This window comes from Lynx rufus, unplaced genomic scaffold, assembly GCF_022079265.1.
Source record: "Lynx rufus isolate CCGP_SWC_20201006 ecotype Redwood Valley unplaced genomic scaffold, mLynRuf1.p SCAF_2, whole genome shotgun sequence".
In the NCBI taxonomy this organism is placed as follows: domain Eukaryota; kingdom Metazoa; phylum Chordata; class Mammalia; order Carnivora; family Felidae; genus Lynx; species Lynx rufus.
Window position 1 is genome coordinate 145,337,761 of NW_025814834.1, and position 20,481 is coordinate 145,358,241.

General features: G+C 37.0%; 1 protein-coding gene across 9 annotated transcripts in view; it reads left to right on the forward strand.

The window, feature by feature from the left end:
* The first annotated feature begins 1,089 nt into the window (after positions 1–1,089).
* Positions 1,090–20,481, forward strand: part of ZNF644 (zinc finger protein 644) — a 104,503-nt gene continuing 85,111 nt past the window's right edge. For 2 of the 9 annotated variants that reach the window (XM_047085955.1, XM_047085958.1), the window contains exon 1: positions 1,090–1,340. The gene's annotated coding sequence lies outside the window, so the exon portion shown is untranslated. Of the gene's footprint in view, positions 1,341–1,710; positions 2,735–3,104; positions 5,440–20,481 lie in introns of those variants that run through there. The other 7 variants (XM_047085959.1, XM_047085957.1, XM_047085961.1 and 4 more) reach the window with 5 other exon arrangements.

The following is a 20,481-nucleotide window of genomic DNA, read 5'->3' on the forward strand; positions in this document are numbered from 1 at the left end:
GGTTGTAATGAAATTAAATGAGTTGGAGCAATGTTTGGTACCTAGTAAGCACTCAAAAGTGTTAGCCATTTTTATTATTAATTAATGCAGCAAGTGTAAATATCTGTTCTTGGGGATCTATGTCTGCTGCTGCTGATAGTCATGATCATACAGGAAAGAGAATGTCCCTCATTCTTGTCAAATAAGCACAAATATGGTGTATTTCTCTGAATGCCAATAACATCTTGAGGGTTTGGAGAAGCACAGTTTATGATGGTTGCTAAGCTAATGAAAGGTTTTTTTTGTTGTTTTTGTTTTTTAAAGAAGAAAACAGATTCAGAAAAGATGAAAAATTTATTAAGACAGGACTAGTAGATTCCTTGGGAACTTTTGGTTCATGTCAAACATGTTAGCAACTTCTTGTTTGCTCAGTTCGAAAGCAAGAGAATAGCCCCAAGTCAGTGTTTCTCAAAGTGTAGTGTGTGAAACTCTGTCCTCAGTCTCTTGGGGCGGATGCTTGTTAAAAAGGATGATTTCCAGAACTCTTTTGGGACCTACTGATTCTTTGAAGGGTTAACCAGTATCTCAAATGCTTCTTATATAACCTTAATTTGGAGACTTCTGGCATAATGAGTAACACAGGGACAAAGTATCCTCCCTGCACTTGAGATTTGAAAGAATCAAATTGGTCCAAACCCAGGGCACCTTTTAGGGCAGCCTGCTCCGCTAATTGAGTTGCCACATTTGATGCTTCGCCTGGCCATCAAGCATCTCCCAACAATTGGCTCCCTTAAGATCCAAACCTTCCTCTGCCATTACAGTTGTGACTGGCAATCTTGAGCTCCTTTGCTCTTTTCATCAACAGTAGGACAAGAAAAGGAATTTTGGCACTCTAGTGATTATGGAAATCAAATACGGGCCTGTTCCACCTTAAAGGGCCTAGGCTTGCCTAAGTGCTTGGGTCTTGCAGAGTTTGGGCACCACCATATTTGGAGCGTGCCTACTTTGGGGCGGGAACCTCCTTGAGAGTGATTAGGTCAGCGCTGGGGGAGGTGACCTTGTTTGGTTTCTGGCACCCGAGAACAGTGGTGCACTGTTTCTGCTGCCCCCGTTTGCCTAATTGGCCCAGGCGCTCCACCAGAGCAAAGCCGCCCTAGAACTCCTCGCTGGCCGCCCCCGCGGCTCGCAGCTCGGTAGAGGCGGGAAAGCAGCGCGCCTGCGCCGTGGGAACCGGGGCCGGAGGCGAAAAGCGGGGAGCGGAGGGGGGCCGTTGGAGCCGAGTAGCGTACAGAGCGGCGTGTGACGCGGGGACGCCGCGCGCTCCCAACGTCGCCCCGGTTTGACGCACACGGCACCAAACTGTGAGTTTCAGGGGTTATTTGGTCGGATTCTCCGGGACTCGAGTGGGTTTCGGGCCTCTGGGCTGTGGCGGCGGCGGGATTGAGGGTGGCGGAAGAACTTGGGGGACCCGACCTTCGGCGCTCGGGCCCGGGGAGCTACGCCCTAGGCTGGGTCCCAGCCATCCAAAAGGACGCGTTTTGCCGCACAGGCTAAGATGGCGGCGGCGGCCGAGGAGGCGGAGTTGGTGCTACACAAGGAGCCCGGGCCCCGGGTTCGGGGAGGCGGCGGCCGCGGCGGCCGCGGGGGGCGGCGGAGCCTGAGGTGAGCGGCGGCCGCCGCCGCGGGGCGGGACTCGGCGGAGAGTGGGTGGGGGGGGGGGGGAACCTTTCCGCGGCGGCGTCGGAGGATCCGGTAGCGGACACAAAGGGGCTGAGCTGGGCACTAGACTTGGGGGTTTTGTTTAGTCACATGAAGCCGAGCAGCCAGTGAGCAGTAGGGGGAAGGGGCCGAGATCCGGCGGCTTGGGGAGCCTGGCGGTCGCCATTGCAACGCACTGAGTAACGGGGCGGTCCGAGAGCAGTCACCAACCCCTCTCCGGGGCTGCTCGGTTTGGGCCAGAAGCGCCAGCTCTGGCATTAACTGCACACACCCCTCCCCTTACGTGGGACCGGGACCGCATAGACCTCCCCTCCCCCTGTTCTGCAAGATCTTATGCCGCTAGGTGCCTGGGAAGTAACAGCAAGAGGTAAATCGCCCAAAGTGTTTGGGTTGCCAGGGGCTTGGTGGGTGTCCAGCTAAAGCTTTTTGCTTCTCCAGGTCTGATTCCCTGGCCTTTGTGTCCCTGGGAGCTTAATCTCTGCCAGAGGAAAGCAGGTGTGCTCCACTTCTCCCGTGAACCTGAAGATGAGTTGTCCCAGACCCTTCTCAGTGATTGGAAACTTAGGTGGTGGAGCTAAAGGTTTCTTGTTACGAGACTTCCACAGACGACTCTCGTGTTGGGATCCATCCATGGTTTAGCAGCATTAGTGGAAAACTTTCCTTGAACTGCCTAAGTAATATTGACATAAATTTAGTTGTTATAAAACTTTCATGTCTAGACTTCAAATTTTGTGTGGTCATTGAGAAGTACTCCACAAGGGGGTAAACACAATGGGGGCCTAAATGATGGTCCTGTTTTGTATACAAGTCAATAATTACAACAGGAATACCAAAACACCATCATCTCTTCTGGCCAGTTCTGACTAATGCCAGGCTTGTTGCATCTGGATGATAGATTAGATTTGCCTTAATAGTATATTGCCTCTCTGCAGTAGTTTAGTTACATTTCTTTGGTCCAAGAAGAAGGAAAGCATTTCAAAAAATAGACCACTCAAGTTACTCAAAGGAAACCTGCTGTTTGCCTTCAGTGTCATGTGTAAGTATCCAGGGAAGTTGATGGCAGTAATACTGCTTTGGTAGCTTTGGTGAGAAAAAATTGGTTTTTATGAGGAAGTTAGAATTTCGACATTTTAATAGGTGAAACATGAAGGCTTGACCACTGTTGATGCAGTGATATGTATATCCCTGTTAAAACCTCTGTAGTGTGGATTTTAGAATTGTAAAGTTACACTGCACTTACGGCTACCTCATACTTTGTATATTGGTATTAACTAATGTTTGAAGTACAGAATTTGGAAACAACTAATGTTTTGGCCAGGTCACGTTAACAAGAGTAAGTTATGTGATTGCAGGGTTAAAGCACATTTGGATTGTTAACTTTAGATCTCTGTTCAAATTAAAATTTGAATTTTTTAATATGACTTAAAACTTTCATTTTCCTTGCTTCTTTCAGATACAGATTTTCCCCCTTTAACTTTTCATCTTTTAATAGAGAACACTCTTACTGTATTAATGAATAGGAGAGACATCAACATTGGCAAAATGTGTTACTGAATCATGTGGTTTTGGAGTGGAAGGAATCTCAGGGAACACCTAGTTTTACCCACTGTTTTATAATATATTAATGACCAAGTATGATTAAGTTAGTGAATAATGGAAAATTGTCTTTTCAACTTCTACCTCATTGCTCTTTTCGTTGATCACGTTGGTGGGATGAAAAGGTGACTGCAGCTAATGGTTAAAATAAAACAGTTAAATAAGTGTGCTTGAAAACACTTATTAGATACTATTATATTAATGAGAACTTCTGTGACAAGAAGTTAAAAAGTTTCAATTAACATGATATGGTGATACAGTTGTGAAAGTGACTTTCAGTGAAATAATTTCAGTTACAAAATACAGACATTTCAGATAATTTGGGGCCAATGTTGCTTTTGAATTGTGAGGTTTTCAAAAAGCAGTCTTGACCCAGAAATTAAAAAAAAACAAAAAAACAGCTTGATGAACTTCTTGGAAGATTTGAAGTAATTGCCATTACTACAAATTATTACATAAGAAATGCGATGCTGAAAACAGTAATGCTAGTGCCTTCATTTTGTAATGGTAGCTTTTTTATTGGGTGAATGGACATGACACTTAGATTAGCCCTTGTTAAAAGCAACTTTTTAAGATTTACTACTACTGAATAGTAGTAGATCTGTAAGATCTGTTAGGAAATTCAAAAGTAGCAAAGTCACTTATGGTGGGATCCCTCAGTTCTTTAACTTCTTTGGATATCAAATATAACAAAAACTATTAAATCATATTGAGGTTTTAAAGCTTTTATTGGTCATTTAGGGTACATTTAAATTATTGATTTTTCTAAGAACTACTTCTTAATTTTCAACAGTAGATTTAATTACATTTTAGTCATGTATACATCGGATTATTCTCAGATTATTAGTAATTACAAAGTGAGTCTGTTATCTGCAAACCTTAAATATTTTGCAGTTTTAATTTGTTATTCAAGTTATATGAGGAAGAGTTTTGGTGTGGTTGAATTGAGACTGTATTGGGTAGCATGAGAAGAGGAGAGACTCAAGGACAGTCACTAGAAGTGGTGAGGGTACCTAAAATTTAGACAGATTGGTTGTCAGAAAACATCAGGTTTATCCCAGATATACTGTTAGTGTTAGGGTTACCTATTTAGACTCTTCTCAGGGTGTGGGACTAAAGGAAAAGAGTGGATCTTATTTTTGTAGGAATGCTTTTCTCATGATTGCTTTTCAGGCAGCCTTAAAGGCAGCAGTTTGCCCTGAATTCAGAAATAGGTATGCTGAATTATCCAGTCCTAATTTTATACCAGTCCTTTTAAAAAAGTGTTTTTAATTTAATTGATAGCTGTATACAATAAAACATGAGAATAAAGAATAGCAATTATGATATTTTGGGTAGGTATTCAAATGAGCTCTAGTTTTTTACACTTATTATCATTAATCCCTGTAAAGACTGTTTCGTAGATGGAATCTGTAAATGTTTACAAAGTTATGAGATACAGCAACGATTAAGGCAGTTCTAGATGTATTGTCTGTTAATAGAAATAGTTGCTTTTAATATTACAGACCATTTACATCTTTGAATTTTCAGAAAATTGACAGTAATCAATCTGATTCTAGCACTAGCTCACCCTGCTGGTTGGCTGAAGTATTTCTGTTCTTCTCTTAAAAACAAGTGTAAAGATCACTTGAGACCTAGAAGGTAGAATAGCAAATTAAATTCATGGTCTTTCTTCAGGAAGGAGGGGGTCTCCATGAAAAGGGTGTTTCTCATCTCTAGGGTCGTAGTTGCTCTACTGTTAATTTTTTTCTAAGATCTGCCAAATTTGAACTATGGAGTTACTATCTTTGAATTTAGGAGGAACTCTTAATTATGGGGAGATACTATGTTTTTGTCCTTTTCAAGGACAAGATTCAAGATAGGACATCCTTTGACAATTGAGAAGTGTTAGCAAGAAAAACAAAAAGTCCTGTGACATAACTTTCCAGGAGGAGAAAAACAGAGGATCTCAGGGGGAAGAAAAGAAGCATGCCAGGACAGAAGCAGCAGTGCACACTTCTGGATGGAGGAAAGTGAGGCTGGATTAAGATTAGTGTTTCTAAGATATTTCCTTTATACTCTCCCTCTACTAATCTTTGCTTTACCTCTTCTGTTTGCAAGCTGTAGCCTTCCCATTTCATTTGGGATTCTTGGAACTGTGATCTTGTAAGTAACTTTGTGAAAAGTATAGATAAGTGGTTTTTTCCTTGTAATTTAATTCTATTAGTCTAGATTGTGGTACAGTTGAAGTTGGTTGGAGTGATAAATATGATTTTAGGTATTAAGCCTTTAGTATGTATATCTTTCATTGAAGTTGAAAATACAGCTTTTAAAAGACTTTTTGTACAAAGTTCAGAAACTTAAATAAGTCAGGAGTGAAACGAATAATTTAAAATAAAAAAAATGTAATGAAGCGTTAGGATGAAAGTACTTTACAGTTTACAAAGCATGTTTATCTGTATTCTATCAATTATATATCTTTTATAAAAGATTAACACTTTTATCCTTTCTTCTATGGTGTTTATCCTTTTATTTGAAAGCTGAATGCATATTTTTTTCATCAGTTTCTTGAGGAAGATGATGATATAACTAGTATTTTCAAAACACCATTTATTGGAAAGAAAATGATGGCCATTTGTTTGTTGAATGGCTTGTGAAGGTGGATAAAAGCCTTGCCTGTTGCTTACTGTTGATTTGCTGAGTATTACACACATACACACACAGACAAATGTGTATATATACACACACAGGAGATCATAGTTGCATTTATAATTGTGTATGAATAAAGAGATAAGATGAGCTAAGGTTTAAAAGTGTAAGCTTTGAAGTAAAACTGATGGGGTTAAAATCTAGCTGTGGGGGGGTACCTGGCTGGCTCAGTCAGTAGAGCATGTGCATGTGACTCTTGAGACTCGCTCTCAGGGTTGTGAGTTCAGGCCCACTCTGGGCATAGAGATCGCTTTAAAAAATCTAGCTCTGTGAGCATTAGGCAAGAGGATTTAACAATAATAATCTTCATAGAGGCTTAAAGTTTACATTACATAATTCATGTAAAGTCCTTAGCTTTCTGGTACACAATGGGTGCTGAGCAAATGTTAGCTTTCATAATAATAGGAATAGTTACTACTATTGTTTAATTTTTTTATAATAACTTGAAATTTTCACCTGCGAGTGATTTGGAATTACATACTTTTGCTAGTGTTCCTTTTTTAGACCCATGTCTACAAAGGGAGGGTTGTTGATAAAGGAAGTTAGATGCAGGCATCAAAGTGTGCCTTCTCCAGTTCTAGCAGCAGAAGCTATTAACCAGGTTCAGTATTTCAGGAACACATTCCCTTTTAGTACTGTCAGCTGATGAATAAATGCACTTGGGAATGAGTGCATTTTAATGTGAAGTTGTTTCCCAGCCAATGTGTTGATTTATCTTGGTTAAAACATCCTGAATTTCTTTACTGTCCTTTAAATTTTTGACCATTAGTGGCGGGAAGAGGGTGCGTGGCTGTATGTATTTGTATATAATATACTTTTAAACCCCAGCTAAGAGAGAATAGCTTTAACTGCAGCTAGATTGAGGAGAGGTATGTTGTCATTTTGCTGCTTTGTCTGAGTCAGGAGAATTTCCTCAAACAGCATTTCCTTTTGCTGTTTTCCTCTCCATACTTTTCTTTGTTTTGTATTTGGGCTGGTATGGTCTTAAACTTACTTGTATCTTTAATTTTTCTTCTACCACCTATGTCCCCCACCACCAACATAGATTTTAAGCTTTTTATTTAAAAGCTAGTAAAAGTAATTTTAAGTTCATGTGGCAGAGAGGTGTGAGCATGAAAAGTTAGAATTCCGTTTCAGATATGCTTAATATTTTCAGCAGTTTGGAAAATGAAGGAGAGAAAAGTCACCCATTTCTTATCACCATTATATAATCATTAGTATTAAAGGAAAGGGAGATGAGGGGCGCCGGGGTGGCGCAGTCAGTTAAGCATCTGACTTCGGCTCAGGTCATGTGGTTTGTGGGTTCGAGCCCTACATCGGGCTCTCTGCTGGGCTCTCTGCTGTCAGCTTGGAGCCTGGAGCCTGCTTTGGATTCTGTGTCTCCTGTTTTCTTTGCTCCTCGCCTGCTCATGCTCTCTCTCTCTCTCTCTCAAAAATAAATATGAAAAAAAAATTTTTTTAAAGTTAAGGGAGATGAGACCAACATTAAGCATCTACTTTGTATTCCTTATAATAATGTTTGATATATATATTCTCGTTTTATATGCAAGGAAACAAACTCAAACTCAGGTCGTGTAGATAGTAATTAGTACAGCAGCCAAGTTTGAATCTTAGGTATATCTTGATTCTATAGATGAAATCTTTCTACTCTGCTTTCCCCTCCTTTCTATCTGTACTTTAACCTAATTATACAATTTGTAAGTTTTATTTCCTACTTATAAAACATTATAAAAGCATTTTTCTGCCTACTCTTATTTTAAGCGGTGTCATATTGCCCACATTGTTTATTCATACCACCATATAAAGGCTCTTTGTCTTGGCTGCTGGATATTGGTACAGTGATATTGGTCAAAGTGGAGACTGCCTTTTTTCTTTACTGAGTGACCAAGAAGAAAAATAATGAAGGTTAATCAGAACTAATACTCTCTGGGATTAGAAATGCTACAGGTTTAATAATACCTACCTGGTGAGACATTTAACTCAAAATTGGATATATGTAAAATGTAGATGACGTTTTCAGTTTAGGCATGTGAAAACAACTTTTCCTATATTTTTGTACTTTGAAATGCTGTAAGTTTCCCTGTTAGAAATATTTAAAAAGTGATATTAAAATTAAATAGGCACTTAATTTTGTTTGGTTACTATTTCTAATTCCTAATGTAATAACCTTTATAAAAGGGAAAATACTGAATTCTTATACTTTAATTGGGTGGATGACATATATTTAAAGATAATTTGTGGGGCTTTTATAAATAAATTGTACAGGGCAGCACTGACCAATAGGAATATGTTGTTGTGCTACAAATGTGATTTAAATTTTTCTGTAGCTATGTTAAAAAATGAAAAGAGGGGTGCCTGGGTGGCTCAGTCAGTTAAGTGTCGGACTTGGGCTCAGGCCATGATCCTATGGTTCTTGAGTTCGGACCCCACGTCGGACTCTGCTGACAGCTCAGAGCCTGGAGCCTGCTTCAGATTCTGTGTGTCCCTCTCTGTCCCTCCTCCACTCACACTCTGTGTCTCTCTTTCTTTCAAAAATAAATAAACATTAAAAAAATTTTTTTAATGAAAAGAAATAGGTAAAATTAAATTTATTAATGTATTTTATTTAACCCAGTATATTCAAAACATTATTCCAATAATTGAGCTATTCTGCATTCATTTTTTTCACGTCAGGTCTCAGAATCAGAAGTGTGTGTTCTGTAATTAAAGCACATCTCAATTCAGACTAGCCGGACTACAAGTGCTTAGTAGCGACGTGGCTTTTGTATTGGACAGTGCAGATATAGTTAGTTCTGTACACGTATGGAGAAAGGATAAAGTAGGAATTGAAATGAGCCTTAAAGGGTAGCTAAGAAAAGAGTCTGCTGGAGAACAAATCTGTAAAGTGATGGGAATTAAAATAGGAGACATAATTTGAAATCAGATAATAGAGTGACTTGAATCTAGTTTAAGGAATTTGTTTAGTATGGGGGATGTGTGTGTATGAGATAGTGTATGTTGGAGGGTGCCTAATCATGTCTTGTACATGAGCAGTTAATATCAAATTAATATTTAAGTGAGTTAATATGAGGCAGAACAGGGGGCACTTGGGTGGCTCAGTTGGTTGAGCTTCTGACTTGATTTTGGCTCAGGTGATGACCCTAAGGTCATGGGATCAAGCCTCATGGTGGACTCCATGCTGTGTGTGGAGCCTGCTTGGGATTCCCACCCCCTTCCCCTGCCCTTCTCAATCCTGCTTACGTTCTCTCTCTCTCTCTCTCTCTCTCTCTCTCTCAAATATGCACGTGCGCACACACACACACACACATGCATGTGTGTGCACACACACACACGAGGCAGAACAGGAAAAATGCAGAAGAGTACTCACAAAGTCTTGTAGGTCTTCTAAGGGGAAAAAAGTGTGCTTAGGGAATATTGGTATTCTCTGATTAGCCGTATGATGGAGAATGATCAAAAAGGAATTGAATTGAGAAAAGGTTTTTAGATTTGACCATTTTTTGAAGTTATTTTTATATGTTTTATTTAGGTATAACTTACATACAGTGAAGTGCACACATCTTATGACAACACCTCAGTGAAATTTTTCATAGAAGCATACGCGACTTCTCAGATAAAGACAGTAAACATTTTCTATATGGAAAAAATTTCCAATTCCCCCTCCAAAAGTGACCACTGTTTTGGTCTCTATCACCATAAATAAGTTTAGCTTATATTTGAACTTGATTATGGCATATTTGTCCTCCTTTCCAAGGGTAGTGAGAGTTGATGACTTGAATCTCTGTGTTTTCTGTCCTTGTTTGGCATTATGTGAATTTGGAGGTAATCAGTTGATAGCTGGTTGGTACCATAGCTCTACTTTTTTTTTCCAGTGTGGTTTATACCAAGATCAGAGAGGTGTTTCTTAGTTTTCATTAATATTGATTCTTCAGAAGGTAGTTTTATGACTAGAAATTTGTTTAGAATGCAGAGATTTGAATTGCTTCTGCAGATAACATAGTTATCTGGCTTGCTTTCATTACAGTATTCTCTAGGCATATAGCCAAGAAGTAGGTAGAGGAGGTCTTGGATTGCCTCCTAATATAGAGGTCTTTTGGAACCTTTTTAATAGTAGCATCTAGGCATTATGTAAGTTAGCTTTCAGGCATTGCAGGTTACTTAATAAGGTATTTGAGTGTTTCTGATTGTGATTGTAGGGATAAGAGTAAATTGGTGTACTTCTGTTTACAGCTAAGTATGCATTCTTAACCTGAAAGATTTTGACATTTATTTATGTGTAAAGAACCTAGAATGTTACCTTAAGGACAGTTACACAAACATTTGAATGGTTAAAATCCATGAGAGACACTTTACAAAATGAAAACTGAAGTGGAATTATTCATCATGATTTTGACTTCTGCTGCTTGAATCAATTCTGTTTTTCAAACGGAATTAATGGTTACAACATTGTTTTTTATAAATACTGAGCAGCAGAAGCCTTGTTTACTACTGCAACAATTGGTGCTTTTGGGAGAAATATTTTTATTTCTCAAATATGTATTTTATAAAGTTGAAACAGTACCTAACAATGAAAATATGTATCTTTACATCCTAGTATGCCTAGTTTTGAAGAATAGATACGTTTCGTAAATTTGTACAGAAGTGGACATGAAAATACTTTCTCATTAACATTTGGATTATGAATGCTTTTGAACTTATGAATGAGAATATATAAAGTTTTGTTTTTTTTAAATATGTAGTAAGTTTGCTTAATATACTGTAGCCCTAAGAATTTTATAGTTGTCTTGAAATAAAACCTTATATATCAACTTCTCTTATGTAGGTTTTGCATTTATGAAGTACAGAAGGCTAAAGCAAATTGGTTAGATTAGACATTGAAAAAGTGTGGTTATTATCTACAAAATATTAAGACTTTATATAATATCTTTTGGGCCAGATTTAGAAAACCACAAACAAAAACAACTAGAATGTTATTAATTAACAGCCTTAAGAGCTTTAAGAGCTGACTTCTCCAGCTAGAAAAAAATATTTTTAAGGGTATGTTCTATGTTTTTGTGTTGTTTTGATGAAAATGAATGTTATATTTGTATTTAGTTTTGGGAGATTGGATTTTTTTTGTATGCAGAAAAACCTTATTTTTGTGGTTGTATGTTCTTCAACCTTTGCTTGTTTTCACTGGGGTAGTTATTATACAGAATTCACTTAGTATCTTACTAGGGTAAGAATGCTAATATATGGAGTAAAGGATATGGTTCCTGCTCTGAAGAACTTATGATTTAAGACACAACTTGAAGAGGACTTAATAATGAAGCATTTGAATTACTGAGTTGACAGAAAATAAAATGAATGGTATCTAGTAAGACTGGACTAATTAATTAAGCTCCTTGGCAAAAATATTTTTCTAATCTAGGTTTTGAAGAAGTGGTATGAAGATTGGTGGAGAGGGAAGGAATATTGGTGGAGAGGTAGGGGAAAAGTTATGTGAAAAAAGCACAGAGATGGAAATTGTGGAATGTAAGCGTTTCCCTTACTCAAAATAGAGTCTATTTTAAATGAATGTAATGAAGAATAAATTTGATAAGATGTGGCCCGAGCTGGGGGAATCTAAAGAAGTTTGGATTAGAAATTAGAGATAAGGGATACTCCTTAAGGCCACTGAACAGAAATAAATGAATAAAAATAAAGAAAGATTAGCAGCCAGATAGAACATGATTTGAGAAGAGATTGAAGTGAGGAAGGCCAGTTGGAGGTTATTATCTTGGTGGGTGAGAGGGAAGAGTAAGCATGGGTAGTTTTAAAATCAAGTGAATTATGTGGCTCCTGTTTGTCATGCAAAGTTAAAATAAGAATGGAACACTTTTATCGTCTCATTGAAAATAAATTTACTTGGACACACAATTTGCAAATAAATTATTAACACTAACTGGGATACATTCACCTTGTTCTATTAAAAAACTGATGAGCTTTTAAGTTTGGTTTGAAAACGAAGTAACACCCAAGGAAGTTATGCTGTAGTGGTATTTTCTGAATTGCTAGTACTTTGAACTAAAAAAAAATTACTTGAATATTAAGAAGAGCTTGTAATTGTAATGTTGTATTCTGAGTTATAATAGTATATTTTAGACATGGTTTAAGAGACATTCTGATTGGTATAGGAGTTGGTGGGAAAACAGATAATAAAATTAATAACCTGGAATACCAGTGTTTAAATTTGTTTTAAAATAAATACTTATTTCAAAATTTAGGAATAGTTGAGAACAAGTGTGTTGGTAGGGGAAAAAATAATCCTTATAGTTCCCTCTGAGCAGTAGCATTTTTTGATATTTAAGATGTAAGATGTTTGTCTTTACTGGGATTTTTAAGGGTGTTTAAATGGAATGGATACTGTGTCTTATAGTAAGATTCTTGTTTTTTTATTTAAAAAAATTTTTTTATGTTTATTTTTGAATGAGAGAGAGACAGAGTGTGAGGTGGGGGAGGGGGGGTGCAGAGAGAGAGAGGGAGACACAGACTCTGAAGCAGGCTCCAGGCTCTGAGCTGTCAGCACAGAGCCCGACGCAGGACTCTAACCCACAAACCGCGAGATCGTGACCTGAGCCGAAGTTGGACACTCAACCGCCTGAGCCACCCAGGTGCCCCAAGATTATTCTTAAAAGAAAAGAATTAGAAAAATATGAAAAAGTTTAGAAGTAAAATAATTAAAATTTTTTATCTCCCTTTTTTAGAGTTATTAAATAGAACAGAATTTGGGAGTTTATAGAGCCTAGGAACTTAAGGTAATATGTTAGTCTTAGTTTAACAAGTTTACATTTTAACTGTTCTCACAGTTAATAAAGACTTAATTTCAGTAAAGAAGTTAGTGAGATTTCTGGCAACATGATAAAATAGGCAAGTACATTTGACTGTGTCCAAGTTACCTGTTAAGACATCAACTAAAGTAAAAGAGAATAGGCTGTCCCCTATTGTCACTGGAAGTAGAGATCCATCCATCATCTCTGAAATTGATATTTTGGTATAAAGAGTATGAGTGAGATGGGATGACAGTAGAACTATTTACTCTTCTCTGATTATCCTGAACTATTGATATGAGAATAGGAAGCTTGCATGAAAGCCCTCCCCTGAACCTCTTAAATATTTCCCTGTCTCTACCCATTTGTGCCTGGAAACTTCTTAGAAATAGACCTATTTCCACCTTTGTGTGCTGCTTGGGTCTACGTAAGCTGAGAAGCAATGAAAAATCATCACGTGCTTGAGAAGAGGCAGTTTGAAAGGCCAGATTGACTATTCCGTATACATTGAACCTACTGAAAAGCTCATACAGAAAAGAGGTGGAGGAGATAGAGATAATTTGTGGCTATGATAGGATCAAAAATCTTGTGCTATGGCATTGAATGCCTTAATGGTGACTCTGCCATTAAGAGTGGTAGAAATGGCATCCTAAGAAGATGTCCTTTAGTGTGATATTGCTTGTCCACCTTCCTCCTGGTTCATCTTATTTTCCAAGACTTACCAACTCCCTGTCAAGTTTGATTAACTGATAGCCTTCCAGCAGCTTTTTTCTTAATTTAACAGGAATTGGTCCTCCTCACTCCCTGCCTTTGCAGATTGGATTAAAAATTTTTGGTGTGTAGTTTTATGAGTTGTATCTAAGACATAGTAGGCAATCTAAATCATTAAAAATAAAGGAATGGCAGGGTGCCTGGGTAGCTCAGTCTGTTAAGTGTTCGACTCTGCATTTTGGCTCAAATCGTGGTGTCACAGTTCACAAGTTAGAGCCCCATATCAGACTCTGCACTACCAGTGCAGAGCCTGCTTGGAATTCTCTCTCCCTCTCTCATCTGCCCCTCCCCAGCTTGCATGCTGTAGTGTGCACACGCTCTCTCTCTCTCTGAAAACAAATAAATAAAGTTAAAAAAAAAACAACAATAATACTAAAACAAGTTCATCACTATCAAGCAAAGGATAAAACCTTTTCTAGAGTAAAATGAGTGAAAAAAGAAATTTTTTAATTAATAAAAAGTTAGAACTAAACTCTATCAGCTTGAAATTGTGTGTGATAAACAGCATTGAAACATGAAGTAGAGTAAGTAATGTTTCTTTAGAGAAATTAGTAACACCAGTCTTTTTAAGAGAGTTTAATTTACCTCTCAGAAATTAATAGATCAAATAAACAAATTAAGGATATGAAGATTTGAATAGCAATAGATTTTATTTAAAAGATGTATGTCAACCTTTGTTCCAAACAGAGAATACAACATTCTTTTCAAATTCCTGTGAATTTTTTTAAAAATCGTGTTTTGAGTTTCAAAGAGAATTTGGGGTTCTAAATAAGAGGAATGGCGTAGGCCAGTATTTTTTTTTTATTATTATTAAACAATAAAACTAGATATTAAAGCCAAAATGATGTTAACTGCTTGTTTGGATGATGAAAACTGTGTCCTGTTGGGATTTAAGCTTCAATTTCGTACTATTTAGAAATGAACAACGAGTATACGACATGAAAAAACAGATGAGATTAATATTCATTTAAACATGATGGGTTAAAAAACTTTCATTTACTTTGCTGTCCCTACTAGAATTGGAATAGTGGTTTTCGTTTGTTTTTTTAAAGGCATAGGGTGTCAGGGACAAAGAAAACTGAAAAGTTGATCACAGAAAACTCTGGAGGCTGAAAAGCAACACGTAGTAACTAATTTTGTAGATCTGAGAAAACTGAATTTTCTGCTTATTTTTGGGGAAGGCCTAGAATTGGTGCCGTAGATCCTGGGGTTCTTCAGAAATTGGTAGCTTCAGGTACTTTTGAAAGAATTGTCCAAAAGTCTATGATAAAAAATAAGCAACACTCATGGTACCAGGAGAGGGTTTCTTACCCTCAAGTTTCTTCTCTGTACTGGAGAACTCTACACACAGCTTGGGTTAAGGGTGTCATACTAAATAGTATTGACTAGAAATCTACATCCAGGAATCCTCCCCAGCCTCTTTTTCTCTACTGGTCCTGAGAATACTGGGTGTTAGGCTTATAACCCCAGATGTGAGGTTGGAAGATTAATCCTGTTATAGCAACTAATGATCAGGAAAAAAGGCCAACAGATAATAACAGATGTGGATTCACCCAGAGAAATGGCCCAGACTGGTCCACATCCTACAGTGACACCTACCCATTAACACAATTTATAGACAGCCTTTAAATGTTTCATTTTCAAATATGACATTAAGGATCATTTGAAGATAATCTCAGTATGAAAGGGAAAGAAATAGAAACAGTTCAAGAAGAAAAAAAGTTACTGGAATATGTTTGGAAGTAAGATAAATTCTATCTTTGAAGCAAGAAAGGATGCTTGCTTTAAAAAGAATCCTCAGGGGGCGCCTGGGTGGCGCAGTCGGTTAAGCGTCCGACTTCAGCCAGGTCACGATCTCGCGGTCCGTGAGTTCGAGCCCCGCGTCAGGCTCTGGGCTGATGGCTCAGAGCCTGGAGTCTATTTCTGATTCTGTGTCTCCCTCTCTCTCTGCCCCTCCCCCGTTCATGCTCTGTCTCTCTCTGTCCCAAAAATAAATAAACGAAAAAAAAAATTAAAAAAAAAATAAAAATCCTCAGAAAACAAAGAAAAGCTCTTAGACATTTAGAATATGAAATAATAGAAGGATTGGAAGTACAGGATATGACATTAATAGAAAAGCTAGAAATTTAGAATGTTAAATACTTAGTAGAAGGTTGGAAGATAAAGTTGTGGAAATCTTCCAGAAAGCAGGACAAAAAGAGATACAAAGTAGAAGGTAAGAATATGAGAGGATCATACTTGATGAATTCAACATGTAAAAAATGAGAATTACAGAATGGGGAAAAAAATGTGTGGAGGAAATTAATAATTGAACAAAAAACTTGGGTTTTCACACTGACAGGGTGGACGGAATGCTCCGCATAGTGACTAGGGGGGAAGTACCCACGTCAAAGTACATCATGGTGAAATTTCAGACATTAGAAATAAAAGGAAGTTCCTAAGAGCTTTCCCGTTTGAAGCATGTAAAAGGGATTAGGAATCAGTAACAATGGAAAGTAATTGTTAATGGAATAATGCCTTCAAAGCATTTGAAGGAAAGGTATTTCCAAACTAATTCTATACCTTGCCAAGCTGTCAAGTGTGGGAGTAGGCTAAAGTTATGAAACATATGAGGTCGTTGGAATATTTATTTCATTGCACTCTATCTCAGGAAGTTACTAGAGGACGTGGACTTTATCAAAACAATGAGGTAAATCAAAAAGAGGGATTATCCAGGAAATAGGATCCAGTACAGGAGATAAGTAAAAAGAATGCATACCTAAAATAATGGTGAAGGGAGATCCAAGGAGTGTGGCTGTGCAGCAGGTCTGAGAGTTATTAATTTAGATTGGAACGAGAAGCAAAGGAGATCTAGATGGTATGTCTTTAGAAACGTGTGTGTGCATGAACACAAAATGGGATTTTTGTGATTTTATTCAAAAGGGACGTTTATATGTAGTTTTCTTTTCCTGTGATGTCTTGGTTTTGGTATGAAGGTAATAATGGCTTCATAAAATGAATTAGGAAATGTTCCTTCCTCTTCTTTTTTGAGGAAGAGTTTGTGGAGGATTGGTGTCAATTCTTTAAACGTTTGGTTTAAAGGTAGATTGTACCAGAGAATCTATCTAATCCTGGTTTACTTTTGGTAAATTTTTTTCTTATTTAATCTCTTTAACTTATAATGCTATTTGGATTTTCTACCCCTTCTTGAATCAGTTTCAGTAGTTTTTCCCCCTAAAAATTTGTCCATTTTATCTAGGTTATTTAATGTGTTGCTATACAGTTGTCCCTAATGTTCCCATATAATCATTTTTATTATTATAACACCAGTAGTAATGATCCCTTTATCATTCTTGATTATAATAATTTGTCTTTTTTTTTTTCTTGGCAGCCTAGCTGAAGGCTTGTAAACTTCATTGATGTTTTCAAAGAACCAACTTTTGGTTTCATTGATTGTTCTGTATTATTTTTCTGTTCTCTGTTTCATTTATTTATGCTGTAATCTTTATTTTCTTCGTCTGCCTGTTTTGGGTTTAGTTTGTTCTTTTTCTGTTTTTTTTTTTAAGGTCAAAGTTTAGGTTTTTGAATTGAGATCTTTTTAAATGTAGGCATATATAGCTATAAATTTCCCTTTAAACACTGCTTTCACTTCATCATTTAAATTTTGGTGTGTTGTGTTTTTGTTTTAATCTTAACGTATTTTATAATTTTCCTGTGTGATTTCCTTGACTTCTTGTTTTTTAGGAGTTTGTTGCTTAATTTCCACATATTAATTTCCCAAATTTCCTTCTGTAACTGCTTTCTAGTTTCATTCCCTGGTGTTTGGAGAACATACTTTGTATTATTTTATTCCTTTAAAGTTCTTGAGACTTGTATTATTGCCTAACATATAGCTTATACTGGAGAATGTTCATGTACACTTGAGAAGGAAGTGTTCTGTTTTGAGCGGAGAATCCTATACCTGTCAAGTCTAGTTAGTTTATAGTGTTAAAGTCTTCTGTTTCCTTGTGTTGTTTTGTTTGCTTTTTTTTTTTTTTTTTTTTTTTTTGGTCTGGCTCTATCCATTATTGGAAGTGAGTTAAATAAGTCTCCTAACTATTTTTGTTTGTTTTTGTCTGTTGTCTGTTTTTCCTTTCAGTTTTATGTTTCTGTTTCATATGTTTGAGTCTTTATTCTTAGGAGTATATATGTTTATAGCTGATCTATAATTTTTGATGAATTGACCCTTTTATCATTATAAAATGTCCTTCTTTGTCGTCTCTAGTAACATTTTTTTTAATGTCGATTTTGTGTGATACGAGTACAGCCATTCCTGGGGTACCTGGGTAGCTCAATCAGTTGAGTGTCCAACTCTTGATTTGGGCTCAGTCATGATCCCAGTGTCATGGGATTGAGCCCTGTCTCAGGTTCTGTGCTGAGCGTGGAGCTTGCTTAAGATTCTACCCCTTCCCTTCTGTCTCTCTTAAAAAAAAAAAAAAAAAAAAAAGAGTATAGCCATTCCAGCTCTTTTTCTTGGTTATAGATTGCTTGGTATATCTTTTTCCATCCTTTTACTTGCAGTTTATTTGAATCAAAAGTGTCTTTGAACCTATGGTGTATCATCTCTTTTAGATAATGTATAATTGGGTTGTCTTTTTTTACACATTCTGTCAATCACTTCTTTTTTTTTTTTTTTTTTTTAATTTTTTTTTTTCAACATTTATTTATTTTTTTGGGACAGAGAGAGACAGAGCATGAACGGGGGAGGGGCAGAGAGAGAGAGGGAGACACAGAATCGGAAACAGGCTCCAGGCTCCGAGCCATCAGCCCAGAGCCCGACGCGGGGCTCGAACTCACGGACCGCGAGATCGTGACCTGGCTGAAGTCGGACGCTTAACCGACTGCGCCACCCAGGCGCCCCGTGTCAGTCACTTCTTTTTGATTGGAACATCAAGTTTATTTGCATTTAATATAGTTACTGATAAGGGAGGATTTATGTCCACTATTTTGTTACTTGTTTTGTGTTTGTCTTAAGGTTTTTTTCTGTTGTTCTTTTTTCCTCTACTGTTACCTTCCTTTGTTCTAAATAGATTATTTTGTAGTACCATTTAAATCCCTTATTAGTTTTTTTTCACTATATATTTTTTCATTGTGGTTGTCCTGGGAATTGCAATTAATAACTTTACTTCAATCTAGTTCAGATTACTAGCAACTTAATTTCAATAATATACAAAAATTTTTCTCCTGTATAGCTCCATTTCTTCTCTGTCCTTTGTGCTATTCTCATGCAAATTATGTCTCTATATGTCTCTTAAATCAGAAGAAAAAAGTTACAAAATTAAAAGTTATTTAATGTTCTATATTTTATATAATATATTTTATGTATATTTTATATTGTATCTTTAATATTTACTTATCTAGCTACCTTTACTGTGCTCATTATTCTTCAGGTGGATTCAAGTTATGGTCTAGCGTCCTTTCATTTCAGCCTTAAGGACACCTTTCAGTATTTCTTGTATATTAGGTCTCCTGGCAACCAGTTCTGTCAGTTTTTGTTTATCTGGGAATGTCTTAATTTCGCCTTCATTTTTTGAAAAGTAGTTAAAGAATTCTTGGTTGATAGTATTACTTTTTCAGTATTTTGAATATGTCTTCCCTTTGCCTTTCTGGCTTCCATGGTTTCTGGTGAGAAATTATTAATTTTATGGAGGATCTCTATACATGACAGGTCACTTATCTCTTGGTTATTTCAGGATTCTCTGGTTTTTTAGTTTATTTATAGTAGTTCATTGAGGTTTTTGGATGTAAGGTTAATATTTAGGGAACTTTTCAGTCATTTATTTAGATATTGGTGTTTTTTTAAATGTTTATTTAGAGAGAGAGAGAGAGAGCAAGTAGGGGAGGAGCAGAGAGAGAGGGAGAGAGAATTCCAAGCAGGCTCCACACTGTCAGTACTGAGCACGACATGGGCTCGAACCCACAAACCATGAGATCATGACCTGAGCCAAAATGAAAAGTCAGACACTTAACTAACTGAGCCATTCAGGCACCCCAGATATTTTTTCTGCCCTTTTCACTTCTCTCTCTCTCTCTCTCTCTCTCCCCCCCCCCTCCCTCCCCCTCTCTCTGGGACTCCCATTATGTGTATGTTGACATGCTTAATGGTGTCCCCCAGGTATATTAGACTCCTCTTTTTTTTTTTTTTTAAATCTTTGATTTTTCTTTCTGTTTTCAGAGAAGTTAATCACAATTGACTTATCTTCAGATTCACTGATTTCTTTTTCTGCCTGTTCAAATCTGGTGAAAATTTCTAGTGAAGTTTTAATTTCACTAAAATCTTTTACATTTCAACTCCAGAATTTTTTTATTCTTTATCATGATTTATATCTATTTATATTTTCTATTTGTGGGACATCTATCTCATAACTTTCCTTTGGTTTGTTAGACATAGATTTCCTTTAGTTCTTTGAACATGTTTAAAATAAGCAATTTGTGAATGTGGTTAAGTCTAATGTCTGTGTTTCCTTGGACACTTTATATTGACTGTCTTTGTTTTCCCATGTATATGAACGATTTTCTTTTAAGTCTTTTTTTTTTTAAGTGTTACTGTTTTTTTGTTGAAAACTAAATTTTTAATAATGTGGAAGCTTTGATAATCAGATATTCTCCCCTCCCCAGTGTTTGTTGTTGTTTGTTTCTGTTTGTTTATTCTGAACTAATAAACAAAATTGAATTGAGTAAAATCTGCTTTCTTTAACATGGGTGACCACTGAAGTCTCTACTCAGTGAGCTTAGTGTTCAACTAATAATTCAACAACGGGGTCCTTAAATACCTGGAATCAGTGAGTCTCCCAGTTTTTGTTTAGAAGGTCTGTGTGTGTTGGGGCCTTCAGCCTTCAGAAGAGAATTTTGTAACTTTGCCTTACTCTTGCTGCTTGTGTAGAGCTTCACGTTAGCCAGAGGTGAGTGCTTAGGGCCTTCTCAG